The sequence below is a fragment of the Scyliorhinus canicula genome, chromosome 25 (genome assembly GCF_902713615.1).
Source record: "Scyliorhinus canicula chromosome 25, sScyCan1.1, whole genome shotgun sequence".
Classification (NCBI taxonomy): Eukaryota; Metazoa; Chordata; class Chondrichthyes; order Carcharhiniformes; family Scyliorhinidae; genus Scyliorhinus; species Scyliorhinus canicula.
The window spans coordinates 7,391,584-7,401,172 of record NC_052170.1 but is presented as its reverse complement, the minus strand read 5'-3'; positions in this window follow the sequence as shown (position 1 = coordinate 7,401,172).

The following is a 9,589-nucleotide window of genomic DNA, read 5'->3' as shown; positions in this document are numbered from 1 at the left end:
TTGTTTCAATTGCTTCCCAAGTTAAATTTTAAATAAAACATAGGCTTCTTAGGCAGCACCTTCCGAACCTACGGCCGCTACTATCTAGAGCACGGAGGGCGGCAGACATGTGGGAACACCCACCACCTGGAAGTTCCCTCCAAGTCACTGAACATCCTGACATGAAAATATTTCACTGTCACTGGGCCAAAATCCTGAACTGCCTCGCTAACAGGCACGGTACCTACACGCACAGGGACTGCAACGGTTCAAGAAGGTAGTCCACCATCACCACCTCGAGAGCAACTAGGGCTGGACAGTAAGTTCTGGCCCCTATCATAGAACATACAGTGCAGAAGGAGGCCATTCGACCCATCGAGTCTGCACCGTCCCACTTGAGCCCTCACTTCCACCCTATCCCAATAACCCCTCCTAACCTTTTTGGACACCAATTTAGCATGGCCAATCCACCTAACCCACACATCCTTGGACTGTGGGAGGAAACCGGAGAAGCCGGAGGAAACCCACGCAGACATGGGGAGAACGGGCAGACTCCGCACAGACCGTGACCCAGCGGGGAATCGTACATGGGACCCTGGCGTTGTGAAGCTACGCTGCTATCCACGTGTGCTACTGTGCTGCCCAAATTACTTTTATCCCGTAAATTACTTTATTAAAAAAAAATCCATGCGCCAATTTATTTTCTGAGTGTAGTTTTGAAAATGTATAATTTTGTCTGAAATTCATTTTTTTAAAACACATTTGATTTTCCTGGGGTGGTAGTGGGATCCATTTGCTGTGTTCAATAGGCCGCTTCTGCAATTTAATCAGCTTTATTTCTTGAGAAATTAATTCTGAGTTGTAAATAACTGACTTCTTCTAATCTGGTTTTGAAGTTTGTTGACTGAATTGATCATTGGTTTTCTTATTATTCAAAGTGATTCTTTACTTGACTTTTTTCCCTTTCCAAGTGATGAGTTAACCTTTTTATGTTTTTTTTTTCAAATATAAATTTAGAGTACCCAATTTATTTTTCCAATTAAGGGGCAATTTAGCGTGGCCAATCCACCTACCCTGCACATCTTTGGGTTGTGGGGGCGAAACCCACGCAGACACGCGGAGAATGTGCAAACTCCGCACGGACAGTGACCCAGAGCCGAGGTCGAACGTGGGACCTCAGCGCCGTGAGGCAGCAATGCTACCCTCTGCGCCACAGCGCTGCCCTTTTTAGTTTATTATCGATCCTCTGGATGCCACTGATGTTTATTGCCCATACCTAACGTCACAGAAAAGAATGTTTCAGGTGAGGTTTCCATGACCACTTCAGGGAGCAGTTAATATGGTAGTGTAGGATTGAAGTACACATAAGCCAGGCCAGGGAACGACAGCAGATTTCCAGTCCCAAAGGAATGAGTGAACCCAGTTGGGTTTGAACGAGCAATCTCATAGTTCCGAGGCCACTTTTACAGATCGACTTGAAGATTTTTGAAGAAAAGACCTTGATTCAAATTCTCAATCCTATGATGGAATTTGAATTCACTTTCTTCGAATTATGGAATGACGTAGTCCATCTTAACAATGCAGAATCTATGATACAGCTTTGGAACTGGCCCCACTCCCCTGCTCTTTCCCCACAGCCCCCTAAATTACTTTTCAGGTAGTGTCCATCGAATTGCCTTTATTGAAACTGCTTCATGGATTCTCCACAGTGCAGGAGGAGGCCATTTGGCCCATCGAGTCTGCACCGACCCTCCGAAAGAGCATCCTACCCTAGGCCCACTTTCCTGTCCTATTCCTGTAACCCCACCTTAACTGCACATCTTTGGACACTAAGGGGCAATTTAGCATGGCCAATCCCTGACCTAACCTGCATGTCTTTGGACTATGAGAGGAAACAGCCGGAGGAAATCTACGCAGGCACAGCGCGAAGGTGCAAACTCCACACAGATGGGGCACGATGGTGGCGCAGTGGGTTGGCACTGCGGCCTCACGGCGCCGAGGTCCCAGGTTTGATCCCGGCTCTGGGTCACTGTCCGTGTGGAGTTTGCACATTCTCCCCATATTTGCGTGGGTTTCGCCCCCACATTCCAAAAATGTGCAGCTAGGTGGATTGGCCACACTAAATTGCCCTTTAATTGGCAAAAATGAATTGGGTACGCTAAATTTAAAAATAAAAAAAAAAGAAACTCCACGCAGATAGTCACTGAAGGCCGAAATTGAACCCAGGTCCCTGGCGCTGTGAGGCACAGTGCTAACCACTGTACCACCCTCCAACCACCCTTCTGGCAGTGCATTGCAGAGGATAACCTGCCACGTAAATACAGAAAGACTTCACCTATGACCTCTGACTCTTCTACCGATTATCTTAAACTGTGTCCTCTGGTTTACCAGCCCCCTGTGAGTGACAGCAGATTCTTGGGCAGAAGTGCATGTGCAGGGTGAGCAACCTATTTGTACAAAATATTGAAGCTTCCGTAGTCCTGAGCAGCTCTAATTAGATGGAGCTTATCTAAAAGGAATTGATCGAAGTGCAGTTCCATTGTTGGTGCCTTATCTGCTTTTATAATGACGTCTGGTCACTAAGCTGCAGACTGGAGTATTGGAACATAATCGGGAGCTTTGTTCACCCACAAATCCGATTAGTTTGAGGGACTTTCCAGACCGCTGAGGCTGCAGTCACTCCCAACCATTTCCAGGTCCTTTGAGCATTGTGGATTCATTTTGCAAAGTGGAAGATGGGCATGAAGGTGTTGCACCCAGAGTTATTGAAGCGTGGTTTCATTTTTATCAATTGTCGCCTGGGTGGTCATCTGGCCGCGTCCACTGTCTGCCAGAACTGGTTTCATCCCATTGATTTCTCTGCTGCATATAGAACATAGAACAGTACAGCACAGAACAGGCCCTTCGGCCCTTGATGTTGTGCCGAGCAATGATCACCCTACCCAAACCCACGTATCCACCCTATACCCATAACCCAACAACCCCCCCCTTAACCTTACTTTTTAGGACACTACGGGCAATTTAGCATGGCCAATCCACCTAACCCGCACATCTTTGGACTGTGGGAGGAAACCGGAGCACCCGGAGGAAACCCACACACACACGGGGAGGAATATGGTACCCCAGGGATTAGTTGAGGCAAATCTCATTGATGCATTTAAGGGGAGCTTGGGTAAAAGCTCTCGTTGAAGGGAATAGGAGAATTTTCTGATAGGCGTTGATGAAGAGGGGTGGGAGGAAGTGGGTGTGATGGGCCAGTTGAACCGACTAGCCTGTTTGTGTTTTATATTCTAATAAGTCCTGCCACACGAGTCTGACTGATGTGGTCTGCTCAGTTATGTTTTGTCCATTAACCTTTCCACATCCTGGAATTTTTATTTTCAATTGTGATGTGTATATTACAAAAGCACTCCACGTGCAAATATTCAGGTTTGGGCTGACAAGTGGTAAGTAACATTTATGCCACACAAGTGCCAGGCATTGACCATCTCCAGTAAGAGCGAATGTAGCCATTGCCCCATGCCACTTGGTTGAATCCTCCACTATCAACATCCTGGGGTGAGCATTGACCAGAAACTAAACTGGACTAGCCCCGACAAAGACTATGGCTGCAGAGTCTAGGAATCCTGTGATGCCTAAGCTTGTCCACCATCTGCAAAGTACAAGTCAGGAGTATGATGGAATATTCTCCACTTGTCTGTATATGCAGCTCCTACAAACTCCAGAACCTTCCCACCATCCAGGATAAAGCAGCCTGCTAGATTGGCACCCCTTGCACAAACATTCACTCCCTCCACCAGTGATGCACAGTGGCAGCCCTGTGTACCAAGATGCACTGTCCTTTCATTTGGTTCTGGTTGCGAGAGGCACAGCTTGCTCTCTATCTCTTGGAGAAAGTATCAGTCGACAGCGATCTTGCATGTCGCACAGCTGGCCAAACTGGCTGTGGAAGGGGAGTGAGTATTTCCCCAATCTGTTATTTGCAGTCCTCCAACTCTGGCCTCTTGTGCCTACTTCCTTCGTCCTACTTTTGTCTTCAGCTGTCCAGGTCCAAAACTTTAGAAATACCGCCTTAAACTTCTTTGCCTTTCTCTCTTTGTGACTCTCTTTAAAACCAAATCTTTGACTGAGCTTTTGATTACCTGTCCTTATGCTTCTGTCTTTGGCTCGGTCTCCACTTTCACCTAATTACGCTCCTGTGAAGCTACCTTGGGATGTTGTCATAGATTTGATAGAGATTTTCAAAATCATGAGGGGCCTGGACAGGGTAGATTTTGGAGCAACGGTTCCCACTGGTAAAAGGATCGGGAACAAGAGGGCACAGATTTAAAAGTGATTTGCAAAAGAAGCAATGCGATGTGAGAAAAATCTTCACAACGAGTGGTTGTGATAATCAAAGTGGCACGGTAGCACAGTGGTTAGCACTGTTGCTTCACAGAGCCAGGGACTCTGGTTCGATTCCCGACTTGGCTGACTGCGGAGTCTGCACTTTCTCCTCATGTCTGTGTGGGTTTCCTCCGGGTGCTCCGGTTTCCTCCCACAATTCACATTCTGAATTCTGCCTCTGTGTAGCCGAACAGGTGTCAGAATGTGGTGACTCAAAGATTTTCATAGTCACTTCATTGCAGTGTTTTAAAAAAAAATTTAGATTAGCCAATTAGTTTTTCCAATTAAGGGGCAATTTAGTATGGCCAATCCACCTACTCTGCACATTTTTGGGTTGTGGGGGCGAAACCCACGCAGACACGGGGAGAATGTTCAAACTCCACACGGACAGTGACCCAGAGCCGGGATCGAACCTGGGACCTCAGCGCTGTGAGGCAGTTGTGCTAACCACTAGGCCACCGTGCTGCCCTTCTTCATTGCAGTGTTAATGTAAGCCTACTTGTGACAATAAAGATTATTATCATTAGATGATTGCTTGGATAGAAACATTGTTCGGGGGTACTGGGAAAAGGCAGGGGAATGGCGCAGAATCATGATGCTCGTTTGTGGGCTGATGCAGACACCATCAGTGGCATTTTCTGGCCACTCCGACCACCTTCTGGTCCTGCCAAAGGCAACCCCTGCGGCGGAGGGTGTGAACAACGACAAACCCTGTTGGCAGTGGCTAAACCGGATGATCCCACGGCTGCCTCTGCCCCTTCACATGACATGGGGAAGTGGAAAACTCCGTTCAATGGGCCAAGCGGTTGTGACAATTCAAGCATTCTGTTTGGATTTCAAGTTAATGCAAGCTGTTGTGATCAAAAACTCCTACTTGTGACTGGTTTTGCACATCTATATTGGCCGTTATCAATCGCTTTTTTCTCCCCATTTGTTCGTGGGTTATGGATGTCGCACGCAAGGGCAGCATTTATTGCTCATCTCTAATTGTCCTTGAGAAAGTGGGGGTAAGCTGCCATCTTGAACTGTTGCATTCCATGTGTTACAGGCACATCCACCGAGCTGCTAGGAAGGGAGTCCCAGGATTTTGAGCCAGTGACAATGGAGGGACCATTGTCTAAGGAATGAAAATTTTATAAAATGCAAGAGAGACTATCTTGGCACAGCGGGTATTAACTACACTGCAAATTGTGGCTGCTACCCAGAATAGAATAAAATAGTAAAAGCTTCCTATTTGGTACTTAAGTGGATCTTCGGAGTGTTGAAACCACAAAGACTCTTCCTTTTCCGAACCCCACAAGTCACCTGCATTTTGAACAAACGCTGATTTATGGCAGAAACGTTTTTAATTTCTTCAGCTAACGCTGTTTAACTTCCTGCGAATGCAAAACACCCAAAGGCTTTTGATGCAATCCCGGTTGCCATCACTGGATGGGAAGATCCCAGAATGGAACCCTCACTCAAAAGACCACAACTTTATCCATGAAACGTGGAGGAATGGAGTCACAGGGCTACTAATTAGTTTTTAAAAAATTGATCCCATCCTTAAAGTTACAAAGCCAATGCGCAAAGTGGACAGGGCAAACCCTTAACCCATCTCATTGCTTGCTCCAAAAACCAATTCCAATTTAAGCCAGTTCATGATCTCCACAAGAGATACTGACAATTCCAACCTGGCCAGAAAATGCATTGCACCTCATCTTGATCCCGAGAAGTGATCGCTAATTAGTTTTAACAACAAAAAAAGCACTTATTAAACATGAAAAGCTGGATTATTATACAATACTCCTTTACTCCCCTTTATCTTAACAAATATACACAGATTTAAGGATTAACATGGGTTACAAAGTATATCTTAAACTACAATGGTTTTATTAACACAAATAGTCTCTTTAAATCACACAAGGTGACTGTGTTCAATACATGTGCTCCGCTCTGAACCCAAATTAGTGTATGTGGGTTTCCCCTCCGAATCTACCCAGATGATGATCACATGAGTTTCCAACCTCTGCTTCCAAAAACATGCTTTAAAATCTCAATAATATTTTCTCTTCGCAATTTGCATTATGAATTTGAGACCAGATTTTCCAAATGACACTTAAAACAAAGCTTTCACTCTACTTTGAACAGATCCAGCTCTGACAATCACCTCCGAAATCTTTCTGGTGTCTCAGTCTTCTTCCCAGCTTTGTCTGTCTTGACTGAACAGTTCTTTGTTCTCGTACCTTTAACCTCTGTCTTCTTGGAAACCTCTTCCTTTCTCTAGTTTCCTTAACTAGCTACTCTTCAGATCTCTGCGCATGTTTTCTTAACCAATACATTTCTTCTCACAAAGCTGAGAGAGATGTTCCCTCTCCAGCCTTCTAAAGCCAACTGCTTCAAGCAGAGCTGTGACCTTCTTTCTCCCTCACTGCCTATCTCCAACTGCAGATAAATTAGCTACACCATAACTTAAAAGCTTCTCAACCTTGCAAGGCCCCAGTTGTTGGGCAGCACGGTGGCGCAGTGGTTAGCACTGCTGCCTCACGGCACCAAGGTCCCAGGTTCCATCCCGGCTCTGGGTCACTGTTCTTGTGGAGTTTGCACATTCTCCCCGTGTTTGCATGGGTTTTGCCCCCACAACCCAAAGATGTGCAGGACAGTAAATTGGCCAAGCTAAATTGGTCCTTAATTGGAAAAAATGAATTGGGTACTCTAAATTTATCAAAAAAAAACAAGGAGCCAGTTGTTAAGCAAGACACGCACACTTTTATGCCTTTTACTTTTCACGTTGTCGCCCTCTCTAAGCACAATCGAAACATATTTGGAACTCTAGCACAGTGGTTAGTACCGTTGCTTCACAGCGCCAGGGTCCCAGGTTTGATTACTGGCTTGGATCATTGTCTGCGGAGTCTGCACATTCTCTGTGTCTGTGGGTTTCCTCCGGTTTCCTCCCACAAGCCATGAAAGACTTGCTGTTAGGTGAATTGGACATTCTGAATTCTCCTTCCGTGTAGCTGAACAGGTGCTGGAGTGTGGCGACTAGGGACTTTTCACAGTAACTTCATTGCAGTGTTAATGTAAGCCTACTTGTGACACTAATGAAGATTATTATTATCAATAAACACCTTTGTCCAGAAAGAATCTAACCATAGGTTTTGACATTTTCAGGCACAGCAACATTAAAGTGAACAAACTTAAAACGATAGATTATTTCTAATGTTTTCCCAATACCAATCCAATTCCCTTAAAATGATCTTTGTTTCCCTAACCGCACGTTCTTCCCCTTTCACTAGTGAAAGGAACACAACACTAAATACAGGGACGCTATTTCATGAACAAAACAATAATGCACAACTGTTTGAAGTGAAGCTAAGGGTCAACTTTCAAATCTTTTCAGCAAAAAGGCGGCAGCACTTGTTCCTATATCACATTCTGAAAGTTGTCATCTCCGTAACCACTTACCTCCCTTCCCCACAATTTGTTAAAAGAACTGGAGACCATGGACTTGCACTCAGGACTCTTCCTATTTGCTAAAATGTTATCTAATTGCAATCTGAAATGTTGAACTTCTTTCCCAAATATATCTCATCTGATGAAGATCTTTCCCGCCCCCTCCCCCACAGAAATAATCAAAATCTCGGATATTGGACCAATTTCAATATAAGTAGGACCACTTTCAGGAAATTATTTGGTCTGTCGGGTTCCACCCTAAAATTAGGACCCATTATTTAAAGGGCAGACAATTTAAAATATATTGGTAAAGATTTTATACTCTGCATTATTACTTTTTAAATCAGAATTTTTATTTTGGACAGGAAGACTTGCATTGACAGATTGTCTTTCATGAGCTCAATGCATCCAGATGAACTTTACAGTACCTTATGAAGTGTAGTCACTGTTTATAGGCTCTTGCTGTGTTGTTTTTTTCTACATTACAACCATGACTAGATATAGCACTAGATATAGAACAAGGTTTTTCAAAGTGCGGATTGCGACCCCGGGTGTGGTTCAGCACCAGGTGTCCGGAGGGTCGTGGAGTGATTGGTCGCGGCATTCCCACAGAGGTCCGGATCGCAGGAGATATGCCCAATGACCGCTACTGGCATTTTTATTGACAATGGTGGCCACTGCCCCCTTTTAAATGAGAAGCAAATAAGGCTGTGAGCAGGCCGCCCTGCACATACACTTGGTCAAGTGCCTTTGGTGCCAAATCACTGAGAAGACTTTCTTCCATTTCTAGCTGCTAGCAAGCAAGGCAAGAGGACCGTGAAGATCAATCATTTTGTTACAAGAAAGAGATGGCCAAAGACCCATAGAGTACCGACTGGCCAGGATCTCATCTGAAATTGCTGGATAGGGCTGTTAAGGAGGGACCAGGGCAGGACAGAGCAGTGCTCGTGTTTGTTCTGTACAGAGGTCCAGAACCTCTGGTTAACAGTCTACAAAGAAGAAACTTAACTCGGAACAAAGCAGTATAAAGATGATTTCTTGAGATATGGTTTTGTCAATTGTGCCAATGCAAATAAGGATGCAAAGTCTATGTGTGTTATCTGCAGGGAAGTACTGGCAAATGAGAGAAGTTTCAGATTTTGAAAGAGAAGTGGTGGGTGAAAAATTTGTTTTGAGTTGAGACTCCAGAGTCAGTTATTAACCTACAGCTGATTCCAAATGAAAAGACTACGCTACTGTACCTGACCTGTGATAGCACATTTAAAAACATGTCAAAAGCCCAAAAGAGGTTAGCATTCTTGAGTGGCATCTTCCAAGAGTATCCAGTGCTGAATAAAAGCAGCATTTTGTTTCTATTGCCCTTCACGACGACCTACATGTGGAAAGTTGAATTTTCTGTTCTCACAAAGATGAAAACAGCACAAAGGAACTGGCTGAATTCTGCACCTGATATGCGCATTGGCCTCTCCTCCTGTGAACCTGATTGGAATGAGATTGTGAGGACCAAGCAGGCTCCTCCTTCACATTAAAGGTAAGCGAGCATGGCATATGTCGCGAAGGTCATCCGATTGGTAGAAGTGGTTCCTGGGAAAAGAAGTTTGAAAAACACTGATCTACAAGATGCACAGCAGTATGCCACCAAGGCTCTTTCAGCAGAACATTCTAAATCCGCAACCTTGACCATCCAGGAGGACAAGGAAGTGAAGCATTTCCCTGATTGCAGGAATCCCATCACCTGCAATTTCTACTCCAAGTCCCACCCCCTCCGTTACTTACAAATATATTCCCATTG